Below are 23,755 nucleotides of genomic sequence, written 5' to 3' on the forward strand. Positions count from 1 at the left end.
ACAAAATAAACATAACAGACTTCAGTTGTATCTTTTGCAGGAACGTTTACATCACATCCAAATACTGCGCTGAATGAAATTGTGTACCCTTATATGGGGTGCTGGCATTACTTTACTATATTGAATACATTATGCACTGCCACTGTAACAGATGATGTCAGGAAGACTGTATTTGGCACAATACGCAGCAGAGTCACATATTATAGATTATAGATTACATTTCTTTCCCCAAGTTGTTCATGTCAATGAAGGTTTTGTACAGGACAGTGGCTGGCTCAAGTGACAGCCAACCTGGTGGCTCTGGGGCTGGATAGTCCTGTCTTTTTGTTGTGCCGGTTGTGACAAGAAGGAGACATGATAAAACACAGCAGATGGAGGATAGGCGAGGAGTGAGAAGGCACAGATTTCCACAGCAAAGTCTGCATGAGCTTTAATAATGCAGATTGGTAACAGTTTTCATTTTCTCTTCAACACATACTTGAGTCCTGTTGCTCTCAGCTTGGTGAAGTCCTGGGACTCAGTATTGGCAAAAAATGAGAAGTGCAGGTACTTGAGGTCAGTGAGACCTGGCCAATTATAGCACTAAATCCCATCGTACACCATATGCAAACAGAAAACCATTGTTTGATTTCAATGCAAAAACAAAATAATATGTTCATCCTTTCATTTGAAATGTCAAGAGGTTGAGGGAAAAAAACCATACATTTGATTTTGAAAAATAACTTAAAAAATACTTTTTTTTAGTAAATAATTAAAACACAACTCTGTAGTAAAAACACCAGCATTAACAATGTGATGTAAATATCTCAAACATAAATACCTTTGGTCTCTTTCTGAAAATGGATAAGGAATGTGAAAGCTGGGCATGAATTGAGGATCAGGCCCGGCAATAGAATCACACATACCTTGCATGTTGGTAAAAAAAAATGCATTAAAAAAAGTCAAACACAGATTAGTTAAACCTATAATTGACACAAAACCCTCAAGGTTCGACTCATCATTTTATATATTTGGCATCAGTAAAAATGAGCGTCTCTTAATTGAGCTAATAGCAACTTATTTTTTATATCACTTCAAAATGACAAAACGGAGGTAGCAAGCAATAAATTACAAGGTTTTGCTTTACATTTTGGCATTTGTATGGGAACATGATATAACTTTTAACTATAGATGTATGCAATCTGCCAACATGCTGAAGTTGTGCCCAGTCGTACAGCTTTAAATATCACAGTCAAAAACACTGCATGACTAAATGTGAAGCGAATGTAAAACAATGGAAACATGTATTGACACTTGTGGAAGTCGGGTACAAATCGTACAGCTGTGCTTCCTATAACGAGCAAAACACAAACTGAGGTAGGCCTTGTGAAATAATTTCTCTAGTCCTATGTTATTTATTATTATGTATTTATTGAAGATATGTATATACAGCATGGCGAGCGACAAAGGGATGGTGTGCCTTAAATATGTTAAGGGTGTCCAATCCACTACAGCAACCTTAACTCTAAATTAAGTTCACATTTTGGTTTGGTGACAAAACATTTGTGATTTTTGGTATGGAGTATTCTTTTCCTGGAATGTTCATCGTCCATATGGCATGAGAACAGGAAGTGGTATATTCCAGTTCAGAGGGCACTTGAAGAAATCAAGTAGCTATAAAGCAATGGGTTCAAACCTGAGGTCCACAGTCATTTCCTCTCATTCTTGTGTTGGTGGCAAAGACATAGCATGCCTCTTCATAAGTCGTACCTGCGGTTCCTTTTATACATTGCATGAGTGCCTTAAAGGAGAGTTCCGGGACTTTTTTTTTATTGTCCCTACGGGTCGGCCATGTGTTTGTAAGCATAAATCGGTAGATCGTAGGAAACTTTCCTATGGACCTTACCCGACTTTTCGCCCATTATCGCACTCGAAATCAGCCTCCATTTTGTGATAATCCTATCATTTCGCCGCATCGACCTGGCTCACCTGCCTTTGCGGCACTAAATCAAATCCCCCGCCCCTGAGCCTGACATCAGCAGACGCGTACTGCCCATTTCAAGCACGTCTCGTGTCAACAATCGCTGCGCCTCAGCTATTGACGTGTTGCCATGGAAATGGCAGGACGCCTCTTTCCCCAATAAGTATAAACAGACCGTTTCACAACATACAGCAGCAGATTTTCGATTCCATTACTCTCTCTGTGTTACTTTGAGTATTCTGTGACTCGTTTCAGTGCTCTGGTCAGCTACCTTCACCGCTTGTAGCCCGTGTGAACACCTGTACCATCTCTGTAAATTATTTTACTATCTTTACCGCACAATGGCCACAATAATGCCGTATATGTACGAGCCCGAGTACACCGAGGAGGAACTACTGGAAAGGCAAGCACGCGAAAACGATGGGGATTCGGACGGCAGTTGGGAGGACCAGTCAACGGATGAAGAGCCTGGACCATGTCGCATGGACGGCGTCTCCACCTGGTGCACGTGCAATCGGTGCGAGCTAATGCCAACTGAGGAGGAGAACTGCTGCTGCCGTGAAAATTCCGGGTGCTTGGCCTACATTTCGGAAAGCGAGCAAAGTCTGCAGGAAGGCGAGCAAAGTCCGCAATGCATCACCGAGCTGCCAGAGTTCAGGGAAGCCTGCCTCTCACGGACAGTGTTGAGGATGATGATGGTGCTTATGCACGAACTTCGTGGCACTGTTCGTCCGCGTAATCCGAGTAACGAGTAAGTATACTCTGTTTGTGATGTCAGTGATGCCACCACTATTTCATGGTCGTCTCCCACATATAAAATTACATTTACATATCATTCGAACGCATGTAAATTGGTTCCATATAGTGCATTTTCTAGATATAATTTTTTTCTAAGAAAAATGACATGTGTTACCTGAATCGACATTGATAAGAAAGTTTGGTCAGTTTAATACAGTTTGCATCTTTTTTTTTCACAGGTGGTACAGGCTGGTGGCCTATCGTTGCTTCACTTGGTGGCTTCACGGGAGGCTCGGACACCGCGTTCGGAGAGTAATACCTGCCTGTGCGGTACTTGCCATTAGACAACATTTCCCCAGTGACAGTGGACAATACCGCGGATTTTCCCTCGATGTGCTGCAACCTCAACTTTACAATGTGTAATGTTTATTATTTATGTTTAATTAAAATCTAAAATAAAGCCCAACATATATTTTAACAATGGTTGTTTTGATTTTTTAAATGAATCTAGTGTGTCTCCGTTGAATAGCCTTCCAGTGCCTTGTCTTGTCACACCACATGTCTCCGGCCAGCATCCTCCCTCACGCTGGCCGCACACCTTCAATCCACATAACCGTTGAACCCATATATGCAGCAGTCATACATATATTATTTTGTGGGTTGGCATCAAGCGTTGGCAATAAAAAGCTGTTGGATTTTATTGATACAAAACATGGTTATAGGTAAATAATAAATATGGTTGATCATAATAAATCCTCTTTTTGGGCACCGGGTACAGAGATGACCCCCATATATTCTCCTGGGAGGGTGAGGTATTTATAAACTCACCCCCCTGCCTTCCATGTAGTAGATCCTGCAGCCATCCTCTTACATTCAGTTAGATGGCCTCTCCTTGGTGAGGCCCTGCGGCAAACGGGTCTTGTCTGCACGACCACCGCCCCAATCCACCCCCCGCCCTATCAAAGGCAGTTCGCACCGGGGTACTTGTGCTGGCAAGTGGAGCTGTCAGGGAGCGATAAAGGCCAAGAGGTGCCAAAGACCATGTACACTTCAAAGTGGTCTATAGAGCATGGGTTGTTGTTCCCATGTCTACCTCCAGACCCCGTGTCTCCTGCCAAGCATCCCCCCTCACGCTGGACGGCCCCCTGCAATCCACATAAGTGTGTCTCCATTCACGAGTCTTCCTGTGTCTTGTCTGCACGACCACCGCCCCAATCCACCCCCCGCCCTATCAAAGGCAGTTCGCACCGGGGTACTTGTGCTGGCAAGTGGAGCTGTCAGGGAGCGATAAAGGCCAAGAGGTGCCAAAGACCATGTACACTTCAAAGTGGTCTATAGAGCATGGGTTGTTGTTCCCATGTCTACCTCCAGACCCCGTGTCTCCTGCCAAGCATCCCCCCTCACGCTGGACGGCCCCCTGCAATCCACATAAGTGTGTCTCCATTCACGAGTCTTCCTGTGTCTTGTCTGCACGACCACCGCCCCAATCCACCCCCCGCCCTATCAAAGGCAGTTCGCACCGGGGTACTTGTGCTGGCAAGTGGAGCTGTCAGGGAGCGATAAAGGCCAAGAGGTGCCAAAGACCATGTACACTTCAAAGTGGTCTATAGAGCATGGGTTGTTGTTCCCATGTCTACCTCCAGACCCCGTGTCTCCTGCCAAGCATCCCCCCTCACGCTGGACGGCCCCCTGCAATCCACATAAGTGTGTCTCCATTCACGAGTCTTCCTGTGTCTTGTCTGCACGACCACCGCCCCAATCCACCCCCCGCCCTATCAAAGGCAGTTCGCACCGGGGTACTTGTGCTGGCAAGTGGAGCTGTCAGGGAGCGATAAAGGCCAAGAGGTGCCAAAGACCATGTACACTTCAAAGTAGTCTATAGAGCATGGGTTGTTGTTCCCATGTCTACCTCCAGACCCCGTGTCTCCTGCCAAGCATCCCCCCACACGCTGGACGGCCCCCTGCAAACCGCATAATGCCACGACATATACACGTCATTCATTCACAAACACACCCCTGTTTCGAATTCTTTATAACCCACTTCATATTTCTAATGAGAACTTCTTTGCGCTTTGCTAGTCAACCCGTGAAGGTGCTGGTTATCTGCTCTTCGTCTCTGTGAACTTCCGTGACCACTTTGAGCAAACTCGTCAGTTTGCAACCTGTGAAATGGTCCCTGTCCTACGACAAGAAACTACTCTGATCCCTGCATCCAACTGTTTGTTCGTCAAGGTAAGTCCATGTACCATAATCATTTTGCGCCCAATTTTTTAATTTATATCTATTTGCTAGTAGTCATCAAATTGCATCCATGTTTTCTTTTCGTTCTCGACAGTACATGCAAGGAACTAGTCACATGTTCTGAGTTTAGTCAAATTACTTTTTCTATTTTTTGAAAGTTATTGAAATACTTATCCGCATGTGAATAACGTGTATAGTTCCAAGAACCAAAACGGACCTTGCATTGAACCTTTTATGTGTCATTTAATGTTTTAACACATTGGTATTCATAGAGAATTGTTGATCTTTACTTTTCAGAACTTTCCATAATGCCTGCCTGTTCCATTGGCGGTTGCCCTTCGAAGACCCATAACAAATCTGAAGGTACTATAATGCATGTTTTCCCTAAGACAATAGATCAGATAAGAGAATGGGTCCGATATTGCGGATATCCAGCCTCTGAGATAGAAAGTAGAGTCCTAGAAGTCTTTGCGGACAAGAGGGGTGATCGATACCGCATCTACAGCAGGCACTTTAGCCCAGACATGTACTCCACATCATTGCTAATAAAGAAGAAAACACCGCGAGCGAGGCGAAAATTGCTCTCAACCGCTATTCCCACTCTATTCGTCCACATCCCTCCACTGGTGAGTCAAGTTTACGTATTTATCTCTCGGCATTGCGGTAGTGTGTAGCATTAGCTAACAATAATTTCCCCATTTATGTATCCACTCAATATGAAGGCGGAAGATTCTCCATCCGTGTCGTTATTGCAGTCATCAGCCACTTCAAGCGCCTATCGGGTAATCTTACTTAGCTATTCTGACACTGACTTGTTTTAGGCATGTAAATCAATAGTTTTAATTGATCGTGTAATTATTTTACCTAATGGTACACCACAGTACTCGTCCTCTAGTCTTTGTTTTCAGTTATAATTATTGTTATCCAAAATAATGCAAGTACTGTCTTTCAGGGAGATGCTGAGGAGTCCAACGCATTGACGACAACCGTTGATGTCACTCAGATGCTCGAGGTACGTTTCCGGACAGTTCCATCGATGGAGATCATCAGATCTTGCATTCTTGTAGCGTGATTGTTACACACAATGTTTCTTTCGTTTTTAGCCATTGATATGTCCTTCTGTCGTCGCCCTCCTATGTGTCTTCTTTTTTCAATATTGTGTTCATTACTAATGAAAGTCCTATGTTTCAGGGAGTCGATGGAGCATTAGTCCAAGAAGAAGGGGGAGCATGCAGTTACGGGTCGGCGCAACAGCTTGCAGAAGTGTGCACCGCAGTTACAGCGTCCCTTGATGTTCTTATGCATTTCGAGGTATGGATACTGACAGATCAATCATGCGAGATCAAATGACGTGATTACATCCGCTATACTTCCTTCTTTATTAACGCAAGTACTATGTTTCAGGGAGCTGACGGAGCTTCTTCAACAAGAACATCACCCCTAGTAGTTGATGCAGATCTCTGGGTGGTGACACTTCCAACGATGGAGCAAATCGAATCATATTTAGATATCCATTATTTATTTTAGACAACTGATCATTTGTGCAGGTCTATTTAGATGAGCCGTTGACGCCTGCAGAAAGTTTATGTTCTTTTAAACAAAATAGAAAACCATACTAATGCAATTACTGTGTTTCAGGGAGTTGCTGAAGCGTCATCTTCAATAATATCATCAATGGAAGTCTATGCGGAGCCCGAGGTATGGATCTTGACAGTTCAATCTAACTAGATCAACAATGCGTGAACTATTGTCGTTTGAATGTTCTACACAATGCGTTCATTCGTGTTTTGCTATTGAGATGTACGTATGGGTATTGGTCCCCAAGTACATTTTGTGTTTTCAATATTATTATACATACTAATGAAAGTTCTATGTTTCAGGGAGTCGATGGAGCCTCAGTGAGTGATGGATGTGCTTATCATGAAAATATAGTCGTTGCAGCGCGAGAGGAAGTGGAGACATGCACACACGAGTCGGAGCAACAGCGTCCAGATGTTGAAGTTCGAGGCAAGAAAGTTTCAAAGAAAAGAAAGCAAAAGAAGGTTAGTGTCCTGTTCACTATATTATGTTGTCTTTCACTGTCAATAGTTCAATACTGTAAGTTGTGTTTAAACTGAACATCCCTTTTCTAATCTGTCCTCTAGTTGCGAGTGGGTGTAAGAACTAGATCTACACAGACAGTGAAGCGAACGAGAGATGTTGCTTGTCAAACCTTTTGGCAGGGACTTGAGACTGGAGATGCATCGTGCCAATGGGAAGAATATGAAGTGATTGACAACGGAGCTATACCACCACCAGCCATTGATAGTGAATGTCCTCCTGGTAGTTTGGATGCAGTTGGAGATCAATTCACAGAATCCACACCCGCAAAAAATAAGAGCGCGCGAAAGTTGAAGACATTGTTTTTTTCTCCCATCTCCGGACAAGGAACAGATGTTGCAATGGAAGAGAATGAAGTGGACGACAATGAAACACCATCAATATCACTCAGCATAGCGGAAGACGATATCAGAGATTGTACCTTTCATGCGAGTGACATGTCCTCAACGTTACAGGCCGAACCAGCTGGGATGCAGAGTGACAGTATAAGGAAAGAGGCCAAATTCATTGTATTCGATAGCTGTTTGATGGATATTATTATGATGATGAAATGTGGGCATTGGGTTGGTGGGGAAGTATGTGGGGAGCCATTGATTAATGTGACTCGTGCAATTCGAGGCACTAACCTTAAAATACATGCCACCTGTACACAATATCATCCGTTCGCATGGTCTGCACAACCCATGCTGGGGCAACTGCCAGCAGGCAATCTACTTTGTGCAGCGGCCGCACTTTTTAGTGGTTCAAGTTTTAAAAAGTTACAGTATTTCTTTCAGTTTGTGGGAATCCATTTCATTGCGAAAAGTCAGTTCTACAAATACCAAACCGATTATCTATTTCCAGCCATCAGCGAAGCTTGGAGAATGGAAAAAATGTCAATGGAAAGTACATTCGCGGGCAAACGCTTCAGGCTAGCCGGTGATGGACAGTGCGACAGCCCAGGATTTTCAGCCAAGTACTGCACCTACCACTTTCAGGACATGGAAAGTAAGAAAATTGTGAGTTCGGTGGTCGTGCAGGTGTCACAAAGTACATCCTCAGTGGCCATGGAGAAAGTTGGCTTTGTAGCATCATTGCAAGAACTACAATCGCGGGGAATGGTGATCGACCTGATAGCCACGGACAGACACGTTTCAATTGCCAAGACAATGAGAGAAGAGTACAAAAATATAAATCACCAATTTGACGTATGGCATCTTGCAAAAACAATCAATAAAAAATTGTCGGCTGCAGGAAAAAAAAAAGATATGCAAGGTATTTCACAGTGGTCCAAGTCAATCAGCAACCATCTTTGGTGGAGCTCAAAAACATGTGAAGGGTCGTTGGAAATTCTACTGGAAAAATGGCGGTCAGTAATGTTGCACTGTAGCAACGTACATCGATGGTCGACAAATGAGCATTTCCACAAATGTGAACATGGCCATTTGTCCACAGAGGAGGCACGGAAGAAGAAGTGGTTGATTCCTTCATCACCCACTCACAAGGCCATTGAAAAGATTGTATTTGATAAAACTATAACAAGAGATTTGAGGGGACTCACGGAATTCTGCCACACAGGAGATTTGGAGGTGTTCCACAATATGTGCCTAAAGTACAGGCCCAAAAGATTGCATTTTGGCATGGAAGGCATGATAAATCGGACTCTTCTAGCGGTCTTGGCACATAACCATAATGTTGGCCGTCAACAAAGTAGGACGACCGGAACTTTAGGGACGCTTCGCTACAATAAGGCCTTCACTAAAAGAAGTAAACAATGGGTGATCAAACCAGTGTTTGAGGATATGCAATATGAGTTTATTGAGAGACTTATCGTAGATGTCCTCGATAGGCACATACATGGAGTGGTGAACGAACCTATACCGGGGACAACTGCATTGCCACCCAACATTGCCTCTGTTCCATGTCCACCTAAAGCAGAGCTCATTGAGAAATACACATCACGGTTTAAATGATTGTAATTTGATTGTCTGTTCTCTCGAGTCTCCTCATGTTGCAGGCCCATTGCAATTAAACCAAACAGTAATATAAATCATTTTTACAAAAATTATAGAATGTTTCCGTATTACAAACACATGGCCGACCCATAGGGACAATAAAAAAAAAGGCACGCAGACAAGATGTCCCTAAAACTAACTGCAGCTAACTAGAAATGTGTGCTCGCTCAAAGTGAAGGTCAGCTGCTTTGATGTTTTGCTCGGGTGGCGGAACGGCCCACGACCCAATATAAGGTTCTATTGTGATTTGACCTTGACAGGCCGGGACCATCCTGAAAGACTAAGAAAAGATAATGAATAAAATTTCAGAAACGAAACGATGAGCCACGTTCATTAGAAGAAGTAACGTCGGCAAAGAAGGAGTGGTGTTTCGGGTCTGCCCTACACAGAGACACAATGGAAAATGCAAATATAATGTAAGTAACTTTTGATGAGTTTATACCGCAATTTCATTACTATACAGTGGCTTTAAATACGGGTTCAGTTGTACTTGTTCGTTCTATGTGGCATATTGTTTTCTACCGCGCACTATCTTGAGGAGAAACATCTGCTTTTACTGAAGCACCTCAAAACCTTCCTCTTTGCTTCTGCTTTCTCTCTCCCTCTCCCCTGCTACAACTGGTCCACTGTCTGCGACCTCGGTCCTGGGCCCTTCCACTCTCCACCTGCACTGCCTCCCTGTCAACCCCTGCACTGGGGGACTGTCTCAGTATCCTACAGCCCCCCCTTCCCAGCACTTGTTCTGCACTTACCTTGCACTTGCCACCAGCTGGCCCTATTTATTTATTATTTTATGCTACTTACCTTGTACTCCACTCCCCCCCCCCCCTCCATGCCTCGCCACGCCTTTAAACACTTGTGTACACCCAGTAGCGCTGTCCTCGCTATGAAATGAATAATTTTAATAAGGATCTGATGGTGAGACTAATTTCATTTTTTATGTTTTTAGGTACATCATTCACTACTGTCTGTGTCACGAGTACCAGACACCGGCGGACGGCTTCTACAGCCGCCAGTTGCTTCTCCGCGTGAACAACGTTACCACCCTGACCATTTTATGGGACGATCGCCAAGTACAAGTATGCCCTTACGCGGTACTAACGGTTAGATGCAACATACCTACCGTTGTGGTGGCCTAGTGCCTCGTTGTTGGAACAGCCATGCGATTATCAGTGCGACCGAAGAGCTTATTTTTATCGTAAACCAACACCCTGTGTACTGCACACGAACATCGCTTCCCTCAAGACGAACTAATTTGGATAGAGAGCAAAGAAAAATGCAAATCGCTGAATATTCTCTAAACATTTGATGTCCAATAAACGTACTTTGCCAAATGTACAATCTTGCCGTTTGCTTTTAAACCACGGTTTCACATTCCGAATTGTGGCGCTGTATTGTGAGATGCTCTAAGACCCTGTGTACAGCAAAGGACCATCGCGTTCCTCAATACGAACTTTTTGGAACGTGAGCAAATAAAAATGCAAATCGCTGAATATTCTCTAAACATTTGATGTCAAATAAATGTACTTTACCACATTTACAATCTTGCGGTTTGATTTCAAAGTACAGTTTCATATTCCGAATTGTGGCGCGCTGTATTGTGAGCTGATCTGTGTTGATTTCCGGGGTCTGTGTGGAGTCGCGTAGAAGACGCCTGGGCGCGTTTGCCTACGCAACTCAGTCACGTCACGGATAGAGGCGGGGAATATGAATGTTTTGATAAAGTCTGTTTCAGGGGCGGGGGGTTTGATTTAGTGCCGCAAAGGCAGGTGAGCCAGGTCGATGCGGCGAAATGATAGGATTATCACAAAATGGAGGCTGATTTCGAGTGCGATAATGGGCGAAAAGTCGGGTAAGGTCCATAGGAAAGTTTCCTACGATCTACCGATTTATGCTTACAAACACATGGCCGACCCGTAGGGACAATAAAAAAAAAGTCCCGGAACTATCCTTTAAATGGGATGAGAAAAATCGAGAGGGAAGAGGGCCCTTGCATGTCACAACTATATTTAGGAGACATGGCTAATTAATGCAGCGGACTTACCGGCACAGTAATTCCGGCAAAAATGTCCCATAGAGTCCAATGGACTCTGAAAAAATTGGGATTTACTCCACCACTTGCAATCCGGCAGTAATTCCACCAGACAAAGTAGCGGTAACGGAAATACAGTTTGCCGGTATCCTGGCAGATTTACCACTGCTGTGGCGTCCATAAATTACCTCACGCTTTGTAGATGTGGCCCAAATCTGTTCAGGGTAATGCAAAGGTGGAGTCATGAGTCGGACAAAAGGGATGGACGGGTAGTTAAAGGCGTCCTCCTGCCCTGCCCGTTACCCACTCTCCACCGCTCTTACACCATCCTGTTTTATAAGCACTTATATCTAATAATTTAAAAGAGATTCACTCACATTTGATGCTGGTTTACCAGAACCACCCCTTAACATACTGTGTATGTTCTGGCAATTTTTACTCTCCACTGCTGCAACCCTGCATCATCCTTGATATAATAGGGGCACAGACTTCTTTAGTGTGAAAATTATAATTTATTTCAACAGTATTCAAAATTCTGTTATTTTTAGAGGGTTGCAGATACCCTCAAGTATAGAAAATCTCTAAAGAAAATGCTACTAAATGGGAGGGGCTGCCTGGAGCACCCGGCAGAGATTGTGCTACCCCTCTACATCAGTGTTGCGTATGCAACGTATGCCAGCCCATCTTTTGCACATCAAAGAAAACATGCAGGTCAACTTTGAGAATAGGGCGACCTATGCATTTCTAAAAATAATGCAAATGAAACAAGCACATCATGTATGCTCTTTTCGTTTTCACCGTCTTTTCAGAATATGACCCACTGTGTGTTTTCTCAGACTGGTGGCATTGGAAATGGTGCGGCTTATGAGAGGTTTGTGAAGATGCCACCACCAACACCACCCGCATCCACACAGTAAACTGAATTTACTGAGGCCCATTTGCTCTGCCTTCCCACCAGAATTCCTCCTAAAGGATGACCCGTCACCTACTTTGGAGCAGATGATTGGGCAGTCCCTGTCCTGCAAACACTGTTTCACATCTGCACTGTTGAGAAAGGGCCCTCTGTTTGCGCTGTATTGGAGGGGACGGGTGATATATGCCACTCATCAGTACTGAATCATTTTGCTGTGTGCATGGGTGAATGCACGGAAAGCTGTAGTCCTTCAGAAGTGCAAAATAGCTGTAAATGTGCAATATGTTTTCAGAAGAAGTGCCTGGTTTGTGAGCATGCACGATGCTGCATTCTAACAACCCTGTTTTGTGCTCGAGAAATCCATTTAACATGGAAACTTGTTGGGAGCTTTTTACGTCAGCATTGGTCATAACATTACATCTAAACAACCCCTAAAATGTTAATGACTCAAGTACACCCGTCATTATTTTCAGTCATCTCTATACATGCTGCAAAAATGATCTCCTTTAAATTCCTCCAAGCATTTGTCACAGGTTTGTACTACGCTATGGCTCATCTTGTGGAACAAAAGCTGAGAGTGGCGAATGAATACAACATCACACTTGTCACACTTATGTACGTGCCGTTTCAGGTGCCGCCTCAGTGTCATCTTACTGAAAAATGCTCTGTCACACTCCTTACAAATGAAGGTTGCTTTTCTATTTTCTTGCGGTAAGTGTCGTCCAATGTGACCAAGCAATCCTGCCTGCGTGAAAAATGATTTATTGCAGTCCATGCATGAGAAGGGCCTTACGCCAACATGTGTTTTCAAGTGTAGAGTAAAGGACTGCTTTATGAAAAATGCTTTTTCACACTTGGGGCATTTAAATTCAGGCACACATGTGTGATACTGCTGGTGGGCCTTTAGGCAAGATGCGTCGGAGAAGCTCTTGCCACACGCATGGCACAGATAAGGGCGCTCTCCCGTGTGGATACGCACATGCTTCTTCATATTGCTACCATTGTTGCTCGTGTAGGGACAATGTGGGCACTGGTGAATTCTCGTTGCTTGCTTTTGACCGCTGCTAGCTAGCTTAGCTGGTCCTTTCGCCCTTGACTTGAACGGTCTGGAAGAGGTCCCTGTCCTCTCGTCATCACTTGGTTCAGATATTTCTTCTTCTTCAGGTTCAGAGGATTCTTCTTCTGGTCCGGCGGGGAGATATTCCTCGGTTTCTGACTCATTACTATCTTCTGCGCTCGACCTGGGCGACGGATCAAGAGAACTTCCACCATTGGTGCTGCATGCATCATCTCGATCGTAATCCTCGCCAACAGTGTATTTGACCTGTGTTTGTGGTTTACGTAAACTGTAGCCTCCTGCTGTCCTTTTGCTATGTTGAAAGGAAGAAGGCCGGTCAGGGCACACCTCTGTCAAGGATGACGACGAATGTGAATCTTGAGGTAGTAATTTTCCAATGTCACTTGGCTTCCTTGCTTGCTTCAAAAAATGAGCTAAAACATGAGTGGGCAGTCTCTCCAAAACGACGGAAACTGCAGAAGGTAACTGGTTGAAATGTGGAGGCCCATGGTGTTTGTCTAGGTGATTGCGCTTCCGTTCCTGTAGAAGAGTTGGGGGGTTACTGGCCAGTCTTTTTCTGCTTAATGATAAACGTGAGCATGAAATAGGCTTGGGAGTATATTGGTTTGCACTGTTTTGATCAGTCGCGTCCAGGTGGTTTGAAGGCTCAGGTGAAGTATTACCAGCAAAGGTTTGTTCGATTGCAGATAAGTGTGAAGACGATGGAGTAGTTTGGGGATTGCAGAGCTGTTCTCTGTGCTCTATGCCACTTTCTAGATCTAATGGAGCATTATAAAGCGGAGCCGTTACAACCTCATCGTGGTCAAGGTGGTTATTGTTCGGTAAAGAAGTCTGGATCAGAGGTGCACTATTAATGGTCAGCCTTTGTTCTTTGCAAGATGTCAACGATGATGACGGAGGGGATGAAATTATTAGACACTCATTTGGTCCTGTGACGGTTAGTTCTTGAGATGCAAGGCTGCTAGCAATACTTTGATCACTTCTGGATAATGGTGGAGAAGACGACTGTGCAGAATGGTTAAGCAGTTCGGGGGCACCATCACCAGCTTTCCTTGCCTCACTTCTGGATAAAGATGCAGGAATGAGTGAAGAACGTTTCAGAGTGGCTTCCCGCAGAATTACCTCATCATTACCTTCTGAAGGGTTTCGTTGCTGGAATGCAATATTTCCCAAGCACCTTTTCTCAATTTCACATAATGATGAAGAAAAATGGGAAGCGTCTTTGGGATTGTCGAGGTGGAAATTTGGTACTGCATGGTTCACAATCTTGGCTGTCACATCACCTTGAAAACCATTGCCACTTCTGGATGATGACAGAAGTGGGGACGGACACGTTTCAGATAGGTTGCTCCTTTTAACTGAACTAAACTGCGGGCAGGAAGTGTTGTTGAGGGCTAGTCGCTCGCTTCCTGGTACGGTGGAAGAAAATTGTGATAACCCATTTGCTTGAGAGCTCGCTGAATAAGCCAGTAGTCCACAATTACTGGGCTCTCGCCCCTCACTCCTTGGTGAGGAGAATGATAATGCTGGTGAAGGAATCATTTGGGCATCCTGCCCAGATGCTTTTACTTGTAGAAAACTGCTAGGTCCAGCCACTCTCTCCTCTCCATCAGACACTGAAGGTAAGGGTGTAGGCTTAACAGGCTGGGTATCACAGCGATTGCCATTTATAGTCAACGTGTTTGGCAGCTGAAATGTTGTTTTATCACCCACTGAGTTATTATTCTGAATGTTTACATAAAGGTTTATCATTGGCGGTGACATCACTATTAAATTGTATGTTGGCTGAGTGGAACTACTGCTCCTCCCTAATGTGGCACTCAAATGTTGGGGCGATAGAAGACTAGGCATACATAATGCTGCCTCAGAACTGATCACAGAACTGGGCAGTGAAGGTGCCTGGTTTGATGGTTGTGCCCATTGAGTCACTGCACTTGGTGATGAAAATGCAGATGCAGACTTCAAAATTAAAGGAAGCAATTGAAAAATACTATCCATGTTTGCCTGGGCCAGCAGGTTGGCTGATTTTCCGCTGTCCGTCTCACTGCTGGATGTAGATGATGGTACAGTAAATACATTTACTGTTTGGGCGATGTTGTTCAGGGATGGACTGCTCGGCAGCCATGCAGTTGAGCTGTTTTGTGGAGTTGCTCCTTCAGGTGGTGGTGGTGTTTTTGAACGTATGGGTTGTGAAACTTCGGCCGGCCCACAACCGCTGTCAATGATGCTTGTTCTATTTGATGATTCTGCTGCTATGTCACGATTTTGACTTCTTCGAGAGTCTGCAGATGTTGAACGCTTGGCCTGGACGCCCCCATGAGAGTTCCGCAACCTCTGTCCCTTAGGTTTCACAATCCAGTGCTTGCTCCTAGGAGACGTTCTGGTTTGATGAGGTTTCGGTCTCGCAAGCTGCTCAAGTTCATCTAAAAACACAAAAACAAATATATGGATCAGTGAAATGTCAGTATAAACACATCATTCCTGCACATACATGCAAACCAAATATGAAATGTATTAAGTGCGGTTGTCTGAGAGCAAACCTATTTGTATGTTAGGGCAAAGGGCTGAAGGAGAGGGCAGCAACCACTTAAATCTTGCTACATTACAATTTGGATTATTATATAGGTTAGAAAGCGTCAACCCATAACATCTCCCTGAGGTCACCAACTATTGTAGATCCCTCTATTATTATCAGACATGGCCAGAAAAATAGATTCCATCATATGCAAATTCGTCAAAACAACGCAGTCAGTGGCTGGAGGATAGGCAATGTGGGGGACATGTTCATCGTTATTAGTCCCACTCCACCACAAAACTACAAAGGACCTTCTCTGTCTGGGAAGAAAATTTCATTTTCGTTATAGGTCTATTCAACTTTATATAATCGGGGCCTGATTCGTGGAATAAATTGCATGGAAAACCGAGAACTTGCGTGCCAATCTGCGTGAAAAACCCTGCTGGTCGATTCATGGAATCGACTGCGGAGGTCTTACTGGGGAATTGCGTAGCTTTTGTGAGGGTCAGCATGTTTCTGCGAGCAGCCGAGTGCCTTATGCCAGACACCACACAGAGCGTGGGCGAGGCCTGCGAAGAGGGCAAAGGAGGGGGCGGAACTCAGAATCACGTTGGACGAGGGCAAAAATGTCCCTCTCCATGGCTGGAATGGCCTTGTGTGTGGGTGTGCCGTGGCCGTACCTCTCACATCCTGTGCGTTAGGTAGTTCTGTGTGGATATTTCCATGAATACACAGAGTGTGCATATTTATATATGCACAATGGGCCGTGCACTGTCGTTTTCAGCACGCAGCCATTTGCAGGTTCGATGCACCCATTTCCATGAAACGGGCCCTCAATATTTAACTACATTGGGCCTCATGCCAAGTTGGCCAGCGTGGTATTAGCATGCCGTTAATCCTGATTACTGGCAAGTTACTGCACCGGCCAACTACGAGTTTGCTGGTAAGGGGTTTGATAGCCCTCCAGCTCAGAGCTGGAGGTAAGTCAGGCCCCTTACCAGCACAAACTGCCAGGATCCAGCACTGGTTTTAAAGGAATAGTGCGCTCAAAAATATTATTGTTCCGAGGGTTCAGCATGTGTTTTTAAGCATACGGTGATCGATCGTACAAACATTTCCTATGCACCTTACTGTAGTTTTCCTCATTTGTACACATGCGAAATCAGGCAGCAGGGCGCGGTCATCTTGTGCTAATCTTATCCTTTGCCTCATCTCCCTAAGGTGAACTGCCCTGGCGGCACTAAATCATATCCCCCGCCCCTGAGGCTGAGATCACTAGACGCGTCCCACCCATTTCAAAACGCCAATGCACGTCTCGTGTCAACATTCTCTGTGCTTCAGCTAATGACATCTCTCCATGGAAATGGCAGGACGCCTCTTTCCTCAATAAGAATAAACAAACCGCTTCTCATCAGATTTGCTTTTCCAATTGTTTCACTGTCTTTTTTTGAGTATTCTGTGCCTTGTTTCTGTGCTCTGGTTAGCTATCTTTGTTGCTCTTATTCCATGAGAACTGATAGAAGTACTATAATTACTATCTATTTTTATTTTGTCCCATAATGGCAACAATGCAGCCCTACCAGTACGAGCCGGAGTATTCCGAGGTGGAATTACTCGAAAGAGAAAGATGCGGAAATGATGGGGCTTCGGACGACAGTTGGGAGGACGAATCAACAGATCAAGAGCCTGAGCCTAGTCACATGGACGACGTTTCCACCTGGTGTACCTGCAATCGGTGCGCGCAATGCCAACCGAGGAGGAGAACTGCTGCTGCCGAGAAAACCCTGGATGCTTCTCCTACATATCAGAAGGCGAGACACGGCCGCAATGCGTTACCAAGCTGCATGACTTCAGGGCAGCCTGCCTCACACGGACCGTGTTGAGGATTATGATGGTGCTTATGCACAAATTTCATGCAACAGTTCGCCCTTCGCAATCCAACTAAGTAGTAAGTGTACTCTCCTATATTGTCGTAACTTATCTATCACTGCCAAATTAATGTAGTCTTGCAATTCTATACATGACTCGCAATTTGGGGAAATCATAGTGGTCTTCTTATGTTTATTTCATGTACAACCATGAAGCAATATTTCTTTGTGTCCCAAATATAATGAAATGCATAGTCGTTCAATATTGTAATCTGTCTACACTTCAAAGCCCATGTGGATTGATCTGTGAAGTAACATTTGTACTGGCAACAATGCCATTGGATACAAGATTGCATTTTCAACTAAGGTTTAATACACTTATCTTGTTAATTTATAAACAGTTTGTATCTTTCTCTTCCACAGGTGGTACAGGCTGGTGGCCTATCGTTAGTTTACATGGTGGCTTCATGGGAGGCTTGAACACTGCGTTCGATGAGTAATAACTACCTGTGTTGATGGTGGCATTGGAGACACATTCCCCAGTGACAACGGTCAGTACAGGGGATTTTCCCACACTGTGCTGCAACCCGAAGTTTATAATGTGTAGTACATTTGTGCCATCAAAATCAGCAACAAAATAAAATACAACTGAACTTTTATGAATGGTTGTTTCAATTTTTCAGTGAATCAAGTATGTCTCCATTCAGCAGTGTTCCGGCCCTTTTCGGCATTCCTCATGCACCTCCATTTCCCCCCTCCAGAATCAATGACTGTTAGCACCTGAGGCCGTGCCCTTCCAAGGCGGCTGGCAGGGTGGGAACGGCCAAGGTGCCAAACACCATGTACACTTCAAAGGTATCTTACGCGCAGGGGCCATCGTTCACATGCCCTCTTCAGACCCAGTGTCTCCAGGCAGGCTACCCTGAAGCAGGCCGCGCCCTTGCAATCCACGTAAGTGTGTCTCCATTCAGCAGTGTTCCGGCCCTTTCCTGCATGCCTCTTGGCCGTCTGTCCCCCCCTACCCTATCAATGGCAGTTCACACTTGTGTCCGTGCACTCCAAAGGGAGCTGGCAGTGTGGGAACGGCCAAGGTGCCAAATACCATGTATACTTCGAAGGTATTTTATGCGCAGGAGCCATTGTTCACTTGGCCGCCCCAGACCCAGTGTCTCCAGGCAGGCTCCCCTGAAGCAGACCGTGTCCCTGCAATCCACATAAGTGTGTCTCCATTAAGCCTTGTTCCGGCCCTTTCCTGCATCCCTCGTGCTCCTCCATCCACCTCTCCACAATCAATGACTGTTAGCACCTGTGGCCGTGCCCTCCCAAGGGGGGCTGGCAGGGGTGGGAACGGCCAAGGTGCCAAACACCATGTACACTTCAAAGGTATCTTACACGCAGGGGCCATTGTTCACATGGCCTAGCCAGACCCTGTGTCTCCATGCAGGCTCCCCTGAAGCAAGCCCTGCCCCTACAATCCACATAAGTGTGTCTCTCCCTTCAGCGTTGTTCGAGGCCTTGTCTGCACGCCTCATGCCCATCCATCCCCTACATTATCAACGGCAGTTCGCATCAGCGGATGTTCTCTGCCAAAGGGGGCTGGCAGGGGTGGGAACGGCCAAGGTGCCAAACACCATGTACACTTCAAAGGTATCTTATGCGCAGGGGCCATTGTTCACATAGCCTCCCCAGAACCAGTGTGTCCAGGCAAGCTTCGCTGAAGCAGACCGTGCCCCTGCAATCCACATAAGTGTGTCCCCATTCAGCAGTGTTACGGCTCTTTCCTGCATGCCTCATGCCCCTCCATCCACCCCTCCACAATCAATGACTGTTAGCACTTGTGGCCGTGCCCTACCAAGGGGGGCTGGCAGGGGTGGGAACGGCCAAGATGCCACACACCATGTACACTTCAAAGGTATCTTACACGCAGGGGCCATTGTTCACATGCCCTCCTCAGACCCAGTGTCTCCAGGCAGGCACCCCTGAAGCAGGCCGCACCCCTGCAATCCACATAAGACCACGCCATATACACGTCACTCATTCACATACACACCCACTTTTCTAATTCTTTATAAACCCCTTGATATTTATCATGAGAACATCTGTGAGCAGTGCAAGTCAACTCATGAATGTGCTACCTGAGAACGTCTGTGACCACTGAAAGTCAGCTCGTCATTGTGCTACCTGTGAACATCTCCCTGTTCTCCTGCTACTAACTACCCTGCTTGTTGAATCTAACTGTTTGTTGGTCAAGGTAAGGGCAGGTCACCTAATCATATCTTCTTGATCTTTACATTTCTATCTATTTCGAACGGACGTACCAAGTAGTGTAATGTTCAGTCATCTCATTGCCACTACCATTGACTTGAGTTTAATTTGTTCTGTTCTCGATCTATAGCAATTGTCATCAGTGTCAATTGGGACCGATTTGCATCCTTCGCGAACCGTGTCTATAAGCAGGTTTCCTTTTGATGCATGATAGTACATTCAAGAGACGAGTAACATGTTACAATTTGCGTCACATCAATCATTTGTGTATGAAAGTTATCCTAGAATACACTTGGCTATGCTGCACATGTTTTGCTTTGGTGACCAAAACATAGATTGCATAGAAAAATGTATGATATAATTCCATCTTTCTCACGCTTTTATGCAAAATAATATTTTAACAATGTGGACCTTTTTTCTTTACAGAATTTCCAACAATGCCTGCATGTATGGTTTACGCTTGCCGTTCTAAGACCCATAACAAACCTAAAGGCACAATAATGCATATATTCTTGAGGAATATAGATCTAATAAGAGAATGGGTCAGATATTTCGGATTTGCGCCTGACGAGCTTGAAAGAAGAGCCCAGGATGTCTTGAGGAACATGAGGGGTGATCGATTCCACATCTGCAGCCTGCACTTTACCACGAATATGTACAACCAATCGCATTACACAAAGAAGCATCGACTCAGAACGACTCGCAAATTGCTTCCAATTGCAATTCGAACTCTATTCATGCACATGCTGCCTCAGGTGAGTCACAGTTCATGATTTAGCTGTAGACCTTGGGTTACTGAACAGGTCACTACATGGACGGATTGGTGTTTTAGGTGTAAACGTCCCTTATAATACTTTTCATATTTACAAGATTGCATTGCTTTATAACTAAACCCCATTTTGCTATACATCTGTCCTTGGTTTTAGGAGCATCATAGAAAACTATTTATGGGCACAGAAAACTATGCTATAGTGCCCTTGGAAATAAGCATAATCTTTTCGTAATCGGTTGCTTTGCATGTCAATTTTTTTAGGTTGGCATTTCTAATTCAAATCTAATTTTCCCTTTACAACTCCATGACAATGCACTGAATAAAAGGAGAAAGATTCTGCATCCATGTCTTTCCCGGAGTCAACAACAACTTCGAGCGCGTATCAGGTAGTTTAATTTCGCTATTCAGTTCCGGAAATGTATTATGCATGGAATTAGAGATGATATGATAAAGTCTACGTATCCTGTCGTTTGTTTACATAATGTTTCATGTATGGATTTTTAATGATATGTACCATTGTGTGTGTTTAATTTCACTTTTTTCATCCATACTAAAACAAGTACTGTTTTATAGGGTGATGCTGGTACTTGAACTACAATTGCACCTTTCAAGATGATCCAGAGCCTGAGGTATGCGTACTGACAGTTCCCTTGAATGAAAGAAAGTATATCGTACAGCTGATACTATTATACAGTGACATTATTATAAACAAGCATCTTTTGCAAAACGCTTGAGTGCAACGTTACAATCAGTGGGTTTTGCACGGTGATCTCTGATCGAGTACACTAGCCATCTATCAAGTGCAATTAGAAATGTATATTTTGAATAAATAACATACACAGTGTACGAGGATATCTATGTAAGCCATGTGTGTGAGGAAATAATTTGATTTCAAATACGATTGACTTTTTTATCAATATTCCATTCTAGGAATGTATACAAGATCAGGAAATATTAAAGAGGAGGCACGTGGATCTGAGGTGGCGGACCAACTTGCTTGTGTAGTCTTTACAGTGAAGAACACGGTTTCAAAGAAAATCAAGAAAGTAAGGGTAACTAGCAAACAATTGCGATTACAAAAAGTGTTTTGGGCTGGTATCTTCATAACATGCTTTTAAAAAAATCTAAAGTGCTATATACTGTATGTTGGTTTAACATTGAACATGTTTTCACAACCCATCTCCTAGAGGCGCAGGAGTAAACAAACTTTGATGACAAACAGCTACTAAAACCAGAGATGCTGCTTGCCAAACTGATTCCGCCATGGAGCAACTATTATTTGAGGCGCAGCATGTTCAAATCAATAAGCAGACGCGAGATGCTCATGCCCAATGGCCAGAAAATGAATCGAATGTGACCGGTGAAGCCAGCAAAGTGCTGTTGGACCATTGCTACAATGCGAGAACTCCACAAGATGAAGGCGAAACAGAATATAATGATGATGCTTTTGAATTACTCGCAGACCACTTGACACAATCAACACCAGCAAAAAAGGGCCACCCAACAAGCAATCAACATTGATGTTTTCTCTGATTCGTGTTCAAATAACACAAGCTGAAATAACAGAGACTGAAGCCTCAACACAATTTACTGAGGAACTTGCCAAAGTTCTCGACTACAGTGTGTCCTGTTCGGCCGATCTGTCCACCACAGTTGAGTCACAAACCACATTCATGCAGGACGATAGTCTAATACAGGAGCCCAACTACATTGTATTCGACAGCTGCCTGGTGGAGATTATACTGATGCTGAAATGTGTCCATCCAGTGAGAGGGGAAGTTTGCGGGAAGTCATTGTTGAATGTGACTCGTGTATCATAAGGCACTAACTTGAAAATACAAGCCATCTGTGATCTGCTCCATGCAAAATTTTCATGGTCCGCTCAACCGATGCTGGGGAAAGTGGCAGCTGGAAATCTACTGTGTGCAGCAGCTTTACTTTTCAGTGGCTCTACTTTTAATAAGTTGTCCAGTTTCTGTCAATTTGTGGGACTCAAGTTCTTTTCTAAAATGCAGTACTACAAATATCAACGTGAATATTTAATCCCTGCTATGGAAAATTGAACAAATGTCAATTGAAAGGACATTCTCGGACAAACGTTTCAGGCTAGCTGGCGATGGACAGTGTGACAGCCCCGGATTTTCAGCAAAGTACTGTACATACCACTTTCAGGACATGGAAACTAAATAAATTGTTTGGCGGTCGTGGCCATGGAGAAACATGGTTTCATCAAATCCCTGGAAGATCTCAAATCGAGGGGAATGCAAATGGAGCTCATAGCCACAGACAGACATGTTTCAATAGCCAGGACCATGAGAGAGCAGTTTCCAAATATTCGACATCAATTTGATGTATGGCACATTGCCAAATCAATCAATAAAAAATCTCAGCTGCTGGAAAAAAAAAGGTTCTAAAAATATTTTACAGTGGTCCCAGTCTTTCAGCAACCATCTTTGGTGGAGCTCCAAAACTTGTGGTGGGTCTGTGGAAATTCTACTAGAACGATGGCGGTCACTAATGCACCACTATTCCAATGTTCACTCTTGGACAGAAAACCAACATTTCCACCAATGTGCACATGGACCTTTGTCACAGGAGCAGGAATGCAAGAAGAAGTGGTTGATTTCATCTTCACCTCCACACAAAGCTATTGAGAAGATCGTGTTTGATAAAACTCTATCAAGCGATCTGGAGGGACTCACAGAATTCTGTCACATGGGAGATTTGGAGGTGTTCCACAATATGTGCCTAAAGTACAGGCCCAAGAGATTGCATTTCCGAATAGACGGCCTCTAGATTCTCCTATTATTAAACCTTTTGCCTTCTCCCCACTCACTATTGCTGAGGTAGAAGACACCATCAAGAGAATCAAACCTTAAAACTGCCAAGTTGATCCTTGCCCTGCTCTTCTCATTAAGGTTTCTGCCCACGGCTTGGAACTATTCATCACAGCCTTCATTAATTCCTCCTTTAAAACAGGCACTGTCCTTAACAACCTCAAGGACGCATGGGTGATCCCACTGCTTAAATCATCCTTAGACCCAAGCATACCTACTAATTTCAGACCCATAACCACCGTCCCGTTCTTGCTTAAGATTTTAGACCGTGCGGCATACCTGCAGATCCAAGACTCCTTGGAATCCAATAATCTCCTAGGCCTACGACAATCTGGATTCCGCCCTAGACATGGGACTGAAACGGCTCTGATAGATTTAAAAACCCAAATTGGGGTCTTGAAAGACAATGGGGAAACTAGCAATGCTACTTCTCCTAGACCTC

This window comes from Ambystoma mexicanum, chromosome 1p (genome assembly GCF_040938575.1).
Source record: "Ambystoma mexicanum isolate Mex_15411 chromosome 1p, UKY_AmexF1_1, whole genome shotgun sequence".
NCBI lineage: Eukaryota > Metazoa > Chordata > Amphibia > Caudata > Ambystomatidae > Ambystoma > Ambystoma mexicanum.